Source organism: Anabrus simplex, chromosome 14 (genome assembly GCF_040414725.1).
Source record: "Anabrus simplex isolate iqAnaSimp1 chromosome 14, ASM4041472v1, whole genome shotgun sequence".
In the NCBI taxonomy this organism is placed as follows: Eukaryota; Metazoa; Arthropoda; class Insecta; order Orthoptera; family Tettigoniidae; genus Anabrus; species Anabrus simplex.
Window position 1 is genome coordinate 66,811,778 of NC_090278.1, and position 9,849 is coordinate 66,821,626.

The 9,849-nt window shown below is 43.6% G+C and overlaps 1 pseudogene; it reads left to right on the forward strand.

The window, feature by feature from the left end:
* Nucleotides 1-661: 661 nt before the first annotated feature.
* Nucleotides 662-779, forward strand: LOC137503036 (5S ribosomal RNA; annotated as a pseudogene).
* Nucleotides 780-9,849: the final 9,070 nt, after the last annotated feature.

The following is a 9,849-nucleotide window of genomic DNA, read 5'->3' on the forward strand; positions in this document are numbered from 1 at the left end:
CAAGGACAGGCTGCGTGATGGAATCACTGGCAGCTTCACCTGGCAGTAAGTACAGTCTGTGTCTTTATTTTTAGGTTGAGACCCTAAGCTACAAGAAATTGGAATTAATCTGGAAATAATTATTTAAAAAGTCAAAAATACTTAGATTCTTGTTTCTATTATTTTCATTAATCGTGAACCGTGAGCAAATGTTGGCAATCCTAGTGTGTTCTCTTGTGGTCTGGATTCCATTTGCTATTGAACAGGTGTCAGCATCTCCGACATATTCTGAGTCGTGGTCCTTCTTGTGCTCAGACAGCTACGGCTGTACAATACGCCGGTGGATCATAAACCGTTACTCAGTTGAGCTGTGTAAGGGCAGTGCCCTAGTTCACTAATTCACTGCCGGAAAATTTAATCCCAACAGTAAGAAGACATTAGTTTAGAGAAGAGGTGCTCACGCTGGGCATTCCTTCCCGCAGGCGGGCAGGCCGGCAATGAATGTGTGCTATTCAACTACAGTGACGTTGTGGCTACGTCACAGGCCGTGAAGGTTGGAGGAAGTTCTCCCAGTCACTCTCGATCATTGCTGCGATACCCGAGTTTGAAAAGGGGGCACAAAAATGAAATAAATAGGGCAGAAGTCCACGTTATTTTCAATTTACGTTGTAAGAAGTCATTTGCCAATGACCATACCATGTTGAATACGTTGGTTCTCATCCGATCACCGCAGTTAAGCAACATTGGGCGTGGTCAGTACTTGGATGGGTGACCGCTTGGGAAAAAAACTGTTATTTTCGTTCATTGCAGTTTATGTATTTGGACCGGATACAATAAAGAGTTAGGTCTACAACCTCAAATACTTTTATAATGTACCTAAAGAATTACAACTTTCACTATTAAATTTGAAGAGGTACTTTATAAACATTTCTAATATAATACGGAGTTAAGGTGGATAAGCTGTTGCTAGTAGTTGTTTGGGTTTAAAATATCTGATAAACTCACCAGGAATCCAATTATGGTTACGGGAATAACATCATTTAGGTTATTTATTTGAAGACATACTGTACATCTGTTTGGTAGATATGTTTACATTGTTGTTGTACTTTAATCTTGGATAGTAAATATCTATGTCCTCACTCGTGATGAAACTTCCTCTTGCCATTTAGAGGCTAACTATTATAATCGGACGTCTGTTACATTTTAAATACTATTTTCATAAATTCAGGAAACAGAGCAAGTCACACAACACTACAACACTGTGCAAAATTAAGCAATACACTTGTTGAATTATGTAATTATATTACTTTTTGCTTAATGAATAACAGGAATTTTAAATGGAAATACTGTCATGTCCATCCAAGGAATCGTAGCTTGTACGTTTAAACCCTGTACCTTTGTAGATTGTAAGAAACAAATTATAACATGTCAGTTTTCTTTGAATGAATAAATATAAGAAAGTAAACTGGCTGTTTATATTCAGCGCAATGTAAATCAGTCCGGAATATCTTGAAAATGTCAGTTTTTTGCGATTTATTTTAAATACTACTCCCCAATCAGCATTTCGCTGAGTAATGGAGGAGAGCTTCCCTCCAAAGTGTTTCCGCTCTCTCGCTTCACTGTGACGTATGCTTGTTACGTCACGCCAGCCCAGCCGCACTGGGCAAGCCTCAACGGGCGCCCGGCTGAGCACCTCTGGTTTGGAGGAATGCAATATTTAAGCCAAGCAATTTTCCAGGTAACATTTATTTGATCAAAGTTTCCGGATTACACGTTCTAGTATGCACGAGAAGACGCGTGACACAGTAGTACATTAATAACCGCTTTAGTCGTCACGATTCGAATGCAACCATACAAACGTGCATGCATTCTGTCGTACAACTGCCATGTGTAATTTGGAGTTGGAGTTCCGCGCCTGTTGCTGTTCAGGAAAACTGAAGTCCTAATATATAAAGTTTTAGTAAAGCCTGTACGTATTAACATATGGTGATGAGACCTGGACACTGTCAAAATATGACGAAAGACAACTGGGTATATTTGAAAGAAGTACTTTGAGGCAAATTTTTGGGCCAGTGGAAGAAAAGAAGATAGCAAATGAATTACCTGTGTTCCAAAGCATGATAGACAAATTAGTCCAGCGCAGTGAAGAGTTTGGCCTGTTTGTCAACGCTTCCAAGACCAAAGTTGTAGTCTTCTCTAAAATAAAAATTCCAGCAACCCTGTCAATAAACGGCAGTAAGATTGAACAAGTATCCTCCTTCAAATACTTGGGTACTGTGCTAGATGAGGAATGTGATTCCAAGAGGGAGATAAAATCTAGAATAGAACAGGCCAGGAGACAATTTTTTAGCATGAAACAGCTATTTACAAAATCGGACCTAAGTGTGCAATTAAGAATGCGAATGATTCGGTGCTATGTATTCTCCATTTTTCTCTTTGGATGTGAAAGCTGGACCCTTGACCAAAATCTAGAAAAAAGAACTGATGCTTTTGAAATGTATCTATATCGCCGCCTACTCCGAATACCGTGGGTGCTGAAAATTTCAAATGACGAAGTCCTTCATCGCATGAAGAAACAAAAAGAACTATTACTTACTGTTAAAAAAAGAAAAACCCAATATCTTTTTTTTTGGTAGGGACTTTACGTCGCACCGACACAGATAGGTCTTATGGCGACGATGGGATAGGAAAGGCCTAGGAGTTGGAAGGAAGCGGCCGTGGCCTTAATTAAGGTACAGCCCCAGCATTTGCCTGGTGTGAAAATGGGAAACCACGGAAAACCATCTTCAGGGCTGCCGATAGTGGGATTCGAACCTACTATCTTCCGGATGCAAGCTCACAGCCGCACGCCTCTACGCGCACGGCCAACTCGCCCGGTAAACCCAATATCTAGTACCAGCTATTACAGCTCATCATTGAAGGTAAAATACAGGGGAAAATGTCTGTTGGCAGGAGGAAGAATTCATGGCTGAAGGACATCCGAAGATGGCACAACTGCACTTCAGAAGATGCTTTCCATGCTGCAACATCACGTCCAGAGCTGCCTATGTGGACCGCCAACCTCCGCTAGGAGAAGGCGCCTCAAGAAGAAGAAGAATCATGAATTGTATAAATTACATTATAATATACCTTAATCACGAATAATTATGTGTGTCTAAAAGGGTGTGTGTTCACTCCTTGTAGGTCCATAAGAGCAATACTGTTTTCTTAACATCGAATAAGCTATACGGATGGTTGCCCCAGTTAATACAGGAAGCGATCTTGAGCGCACGTGCTCCTGGAAGCAGTATCATGTCGTTTTGCTTGTTCTGTCTGGTCAGTGTGATTTAGAGAAGTGCTGGGTACAGTCATACCATACCATTGTTGCTTCACGGCCTGCTGAATTGCAGATATATGGCAAGGCTACATTGTTGGTCTTTCCAATGCTAATGTTTCATTATCGAGGATTGTAAAACAGTGTAAAATGAAAGGTCTCAACACTAGTAAATCCTCTGTAGGCAATGTGATAAACTTACATCAGAATGGTTTCGCGCCACGAACAACAACTTCTAAGAACTGCCGCGGAAGGGAGTTCGACTCTTCAGTATTTCGGACGTCATTAAGAAGGTAAAGGCTGCTGTCCTGAAGGAAAATCCAACAACTCAAAGACACCTTGCCAGCCACACAAGCATATCTAAAGGTAGAGTCTCCCGTATAATTAAAAATATGTGAACCTGGTAAAGCGGTATAAGACACGTGGACATGCATTGAAAGGAAGGCACGTTAAAGAACGGTTCGCTAATGCCAGAAAACTACTTATCAGGGGATAAATGGCAGTCAGATGTTACCCTGGTTTATTTGGATGAGACCAACAAGCCCAGAGCAATTTACTGTCGCCCAGAAGCCAAAAGTAGCACTCAAGCTTCATCAAGGAAAACAAAGAAATGTTTGCTAGCCGGTTCATGGTAGCGGCAGGATATTGTTCGCCGGGTAAAATCAGAATCCTCAGAGTGCCGGAAAATGTGAAGATTAATGCTACTTACTTACAGAAGAATGTCATGGACCCGTATTTCGACGAAGATACCCCTCGGCTGTACTGTGAGGATACTTCAAATGTCTGGATCCACATGGATAAAGCGTCCAATCATACTGCCAGATCGTCAGTCGCCTACTAAGAGAGAAAAGAAGCAGAGACAGGTGTTCGTGTCATACCATTTAGTGACATCCCTGTCAAATCCCAGGGTGCCTCGCCAATGAACTTCTGTGACTTTGATCTCCTGAAGAGAGGGTTTTCTTCTAGACGTCCCGCCACTATTGAGAGCCTTTGGAAAGTGTGCAAGGAGGCATGGGACAATATTCCTCTTCCTGTGCTCCGTCGAAGTCTTCTTACAGTAAAAATTGAGATGTAGGGAAATAGTCCGTGCCCGTGGCTATCACATCGAGCACAAGCGGGTCTGGAGAAAAAGAATAGCATAGGACGTCAAAATCGTCCAGAGTTAACTGGGGCAACTCTCCGTAATAGGCCTATACATAGACGAACACTGCTTGACATGGTTACAATGTTGTGACGCTAATAGCAGATAGACCATGAACATCATTTCCAAAGCCCCCACTAAAAAATTGGCGGTAGGCTGTCACTATTGTAAAGGCCGCGGGATTTTGATGGTGACCTAGACTTACTCATTAGAAAAAAGAGACATATTTTGGAATGGAAGCTTTACAATCGTGATCACAAGAATTCCTGGTGGAAAAGGAAACTGGTAACTTTTGGGCGAAGATTTTGGCCAACCTTGAGGATGAACGAGAACCCACTATCACCCTAACCGCACGGCCAACTCGCCCGGTGTTACCGAGAGTAGGGAGACGGTGGAAAATAGAGCGTTGTTGTAAGGTAAGGTAAGGTTAGGTTAGGTTAGGTTAGGTTAGGTTAGGAGTGAACGTCACACATGATGAGTATGCCAGTTGCGTGTCCAACGAGGGGACGTGTATAGGGAAATATTTTGGAAGAGTATTACATTTGGAATATCCATTGATTATTTTATGAAGCTAACAAAGATCAGAAGTCCGCCTCTGTGGTGTAGTGGTTAGTGTGATTAGCTGCCACCCCTGGAGGCCCGGGTTCGTTTCCCGCCTCTGCCACGAAATATGAAAAATGGTACGAGGGCTGGAACGGGGTTCACTCAGCCTCGGGAGGACAACTGAGTAGAGGTGGGTTCGATTCCCGCCTCAGCCATCCTCGAAGTGGTTTTCCGTGTTTTCCCCATTTCTCCTCCAGGCGAATGCCGGGATGGTACCTAACTTAAGGCCACGGCCGCTTCCTTCCCTCTTCCTTGTCTATCCCTTCCAATCTTCCCATCCCTCCACCAGGCCCCTGTTCAGCATAGCAGGTGAGGCCGCCTGGGCGAAGTACTGGTCATTTCCCCAGTTGTATCCCCGACCCAATGTCTCACGCTCCAGGACACTGCCCTTGAGGCAGTAGAGGTGGGATCCCTCGCTGTGTCTGAGGGGAAAACCAATCCTGGAGGGTAAGCAGATTAAGAAAGAAAGAGGAACTACAACTAGGCAACCATCCTCTATATAACACTAATCAGAGAGAAAAAATGAAGGGATCCGACACTTCGAAAAATGAAGGTATTGGCCAAAGAAAGACAAGGGCCTCGAAGGGCATGAAAATGAAAGACTCTCTAGGCCTCGAGTGCTGTAATACAGTCGGGGTTGGAAAAGAACAAGAGTTGACCAAGGGAGGTTGGATAAAATAGATGAAATTGAGATGCCTGCCACAAGTAAGTGGAAGCAATGCCCAGACTCAGCTAAGGGCCCCGTGTTCGCCAACCCTCGCTCCAAAGATGAGTTCCTGGGGCGCCTTTTAGTCACCTCTTACGACAGGCAGTGTATACCGAGGGTATTATCCTACCGCCGCCATCCACAGTGGGTTAGCAGATGAGGACCAAATAGGGGAAAAGTCAATAATGGAGACGAAGTAGGGCTATAATTTTTAGGTGTTAATATCATTACTTTCAGTGAACCTGTAAAGAATGCGTAGGCTACGCATAGCTCGCGATTTTATTGACTCGATATGAGCAGACAAGGTCAGTTTACAGTCAATTGTAACAGCTAGGTCTCTTAATAATATTAATGTTACTTGTTTTACGTCCCACTAACTACTCTTTTACGGTTTTCGGAGACGCCGAGGTGCCGGAATTTAGTCCCGCAGGAGTTCTTTTACGTGCCAGTAAATCTACCGACACGAGGCTGACGTATTTGAGCACCTTCAAATACCACCGAACTGAGCCAGGATCGAACCTGCCAAGTTGGGGTCAGAAGGCCAGCGCCTTAACCGTCTGAGCCACTCAGCCCGGCGCTATGTCTCTTACCTGGATGGTAGAGACAGTGTTCATTCTTTGCTTTAGCAATGAAAAAGATTTTGTATTATACTTCTTAACACTGGGAGGTCAAAAGAATTGGGAACTGTCTGTAATTCATCACAATCATCAGGCGTGGACACTTGCCTTAGGATTTTCAAGTCGACGGAGTACAAGAACAGGGCACACTGACTACTTTGGGTGCAAATAGTCATGTCGTCGATATGGAGGACAAGCCAACGGCCATAGCCGTGTTGAAGCACCGTATCCCGTGAGATCTCCGAAGTTAAGCAACATTGGGCGTGGTCAAGATTTGGATGGGTTGCCACGCGCTGTTGGTGGGGGGTAAGGGAATGAAGGAGCGGAAAGGAACTGCCCACCCTACCGCACGTAAACTCCGGCTCAGGCACACCTCTGCGGAGGTTCGGACCTGCCTTCGGGCAGAATACACCCTTACCTTATGGAGGACAAAGCGTAGGGTTTGTCAATCGATACATTGAACATAATCGTAAGTTAGGTACTCTCGAACACTAAAAGCGTCTTAACATTTTGCTCTTCATATACCCGTTGTCGAGAAACATTAAGTCTACGGTAAATAACATTTTGCTATTCTAAACCTTCTTACGAATGAGTTCTTTATCGATCATCTTCGCCGCATACACGGACATTTTTTCTTACCTTCTTATTATTACAATGGTTGTAATATAGACGTATAAAAGTGAAACAGCAAACTATAAATCAAAGCCCACTGAAAGTGCAGTCACGCGAGGGGATGACGTATGGAGTTTAGAGGGCTCTGGTATCCCATGGTGCGTGAACGGTTTCCCCCAGGAAACAGACGCTTTTAACTGGCAACCAAACCCCGCTTGGAACTTGCATCTGTGGCGTCACGCGATAACGATCAGTTCTGGAGTTTGATGGGCCTTGCTACCGCACGCCAGCAAAGAGCAATTCCATTGGCAGCTAACGATCCTGGCTTCTACACTATGACAGGTGAAGAAATTTCATTGCAAATTACAGTGGCGGTTGGGTGTGTGCAGCTACCACTTATTATATTATTTTAATTAATTAATTAATTACAGATTTCAAATTATTCTTTCTTAGCAAGCATTCCTTCCTTTAAGCTCCCTGCATCAATATCTTTGTTTCTGTTCAGTCCAGCGGAGTGTACGGCTGGCTGAAAAATAACGTAGCAGCTATTTCTTCACTTAATTATAACGGCTACAATTTGCAACTGATAAAAATAACGTGCTGCTGTTACTTTTTCGTAACGATAAATAAACTCCTTAAAATTTAACTGTTTATAAACGCAGTAATATGTTAAATTGAACATTTTTTCTCCACCTCACCGCTCATTACCAAGTACTTTCTAAGGGGAAAAACGTTAAACCTCCCAAGTCTACGAATAAAAGGAAACCGATCTTCCCGTTATTAAAATAAAATGTTCATAAATATGTATCCTAGTCATGGCCATCCATAAACAGCTGCTAATTTCGGACGACATCCAGCCATAAGACACAGCCTGCACAGTTGCTAGGTAACATTGTCTGACATCCATACCTTATATCACAGCCTGCACGGTTGCTAGGTAACATTGTCTGACATCCATACCTTATATCACAGCCTGCACGGTTGCTAGGTAACATTGTATGACATCCATACCCTATATCACAGCCTGCACGGTTGCTAGGTATCATTGTCTGACATCCATACCTTATATCACAGCCTGCACGGTTGCTAGGTAACATTGTCTGACATCCATACCTTATATCACAGCCTGCACGGTTGCTAGGTAACATTGTCTGACATCCATACCTTATATCACAGCCTGCACGGTTGCTAGGTAACATTGTCTGACATCCATACCTTATATCACAGCCTGCACGGTTGCTAGGTAACATTGTCTGACATCCATACCTTATATCACAGCCTGCACGGTTGCTAGGTATCATTGTCTGACATCCATACCTTATATCACAGCCTGCACGGTTGCTAGGTCACATTGTCTGACATCATACCTTATATCACAGCCTGCACGGTTGCTAGGTATCATTGTCTGACATCCATACCTTATATCACAGCCTGCACGGTTGCTAGGTAACATTGTCTGACATCCATACCTTATGCCATAAGACATATGTTTGTATAGGATTTGAAATGGAGCTAGTAAAACACCGACCGGCTGAGTTGGCCGTGCGGTTAGGGGCGCTCAGCTGTGAGCTTGCATTCGGGAGATGGTAGGTTCGGATACCACCGTAGGTAGACCAGTTGATGGTTTTTCCGTGGATTCCCATTCTCAGATAAAGCACTTTCCCATCCTTCGGTGGCCGAAAAACTTCTTTGTGTATCGCCACCAAAGTCTTTTTGTCATATAAAGGAGGCCTAGGAGTGGGAGGAAGGGGCCGTGGCCTTAATTAAGGTACAGCGCCGGCATTTGCTTGATGTGAAAATTGCAAACCACGGAAAACTATCGTCAGGGTTGCTGACAGTGAGATTTGAACTCACTATCTCCCGAATGGTTTTTAAGGGCCAACGTTTAGTGGAACAGAATGGCCCGCGTTTGGGGAAGGGAAAATGTTTGAAGATAATCCATTTTCCCTTGTCGGATTTTAAAAATAATCACAGCTTTGAATTTATTTGCCAACGGCCGTAGCCATGTTGAAACACCGGATCCCGTGAGATCTCCGAAGTTAAGCAACATTGGGCGTGGTCAGGAGTTGGATGGGTTGCCACGCGCTGTTGGTGGGGGGTAAGAGAATGGAGGAGCGGAAAGGAACTGGCCACCCTACCGCACGTAAACTCCGGCTCAGGAACACCTCTGCGGAGGTTCGGACCTGCCTTCGGGCAGAATAACCCTTACCTTACCTGAATTTATTTAACATTTCCTTTAAGGCAACCAAGTAAGTAAAGTTATCTCAAAAGATATTGTCACCCTGCAACTTAGATTATGAACCCCTTAGTAACATAACTGGATTGAATACAGATGTTCTGCTTGTTGAGAAAATCATTTGGTATACTGTCTTCTTGAAAACCTACAACCTGTTTTCCAGTCTTTGACCGGGTCAGGGATGTAATGAATGAACCATATATAGGCTGTTAGTACGATGGGGTCGCCATATTAATGACTGACAGATGTTATGAAATGAGAATGGAGAGTGTTGCTGGAATGAAAGCCTCCGCTTTGTCCAGCATAAATCTCACTTGGAGTGACGGGGATTTGAAACACGGTATCCAGCGGTGAGAGGCCGACGCGCTGCCCTCTGAGGCACGGAGGCTCTACTGCCTTCTTATGCAAATAATTTTCTTATATTGACGGCAAATATACGTTACCATATCGTAAAAATACACCATCGTTCTAGTTTCTAAATTTTCTGTTCTTCAAAAAATTATCAACTTCTGAACTGGTTCACCGTGTGTATTCGATAAGTATATGTAGTTCAAGATAACGTTGTCCTAAACGCCAATATGCATGCCCCTTTTGTTTTGTACATTTACATTAAAGAATATTCCGTGGGAATCAAATAATTGG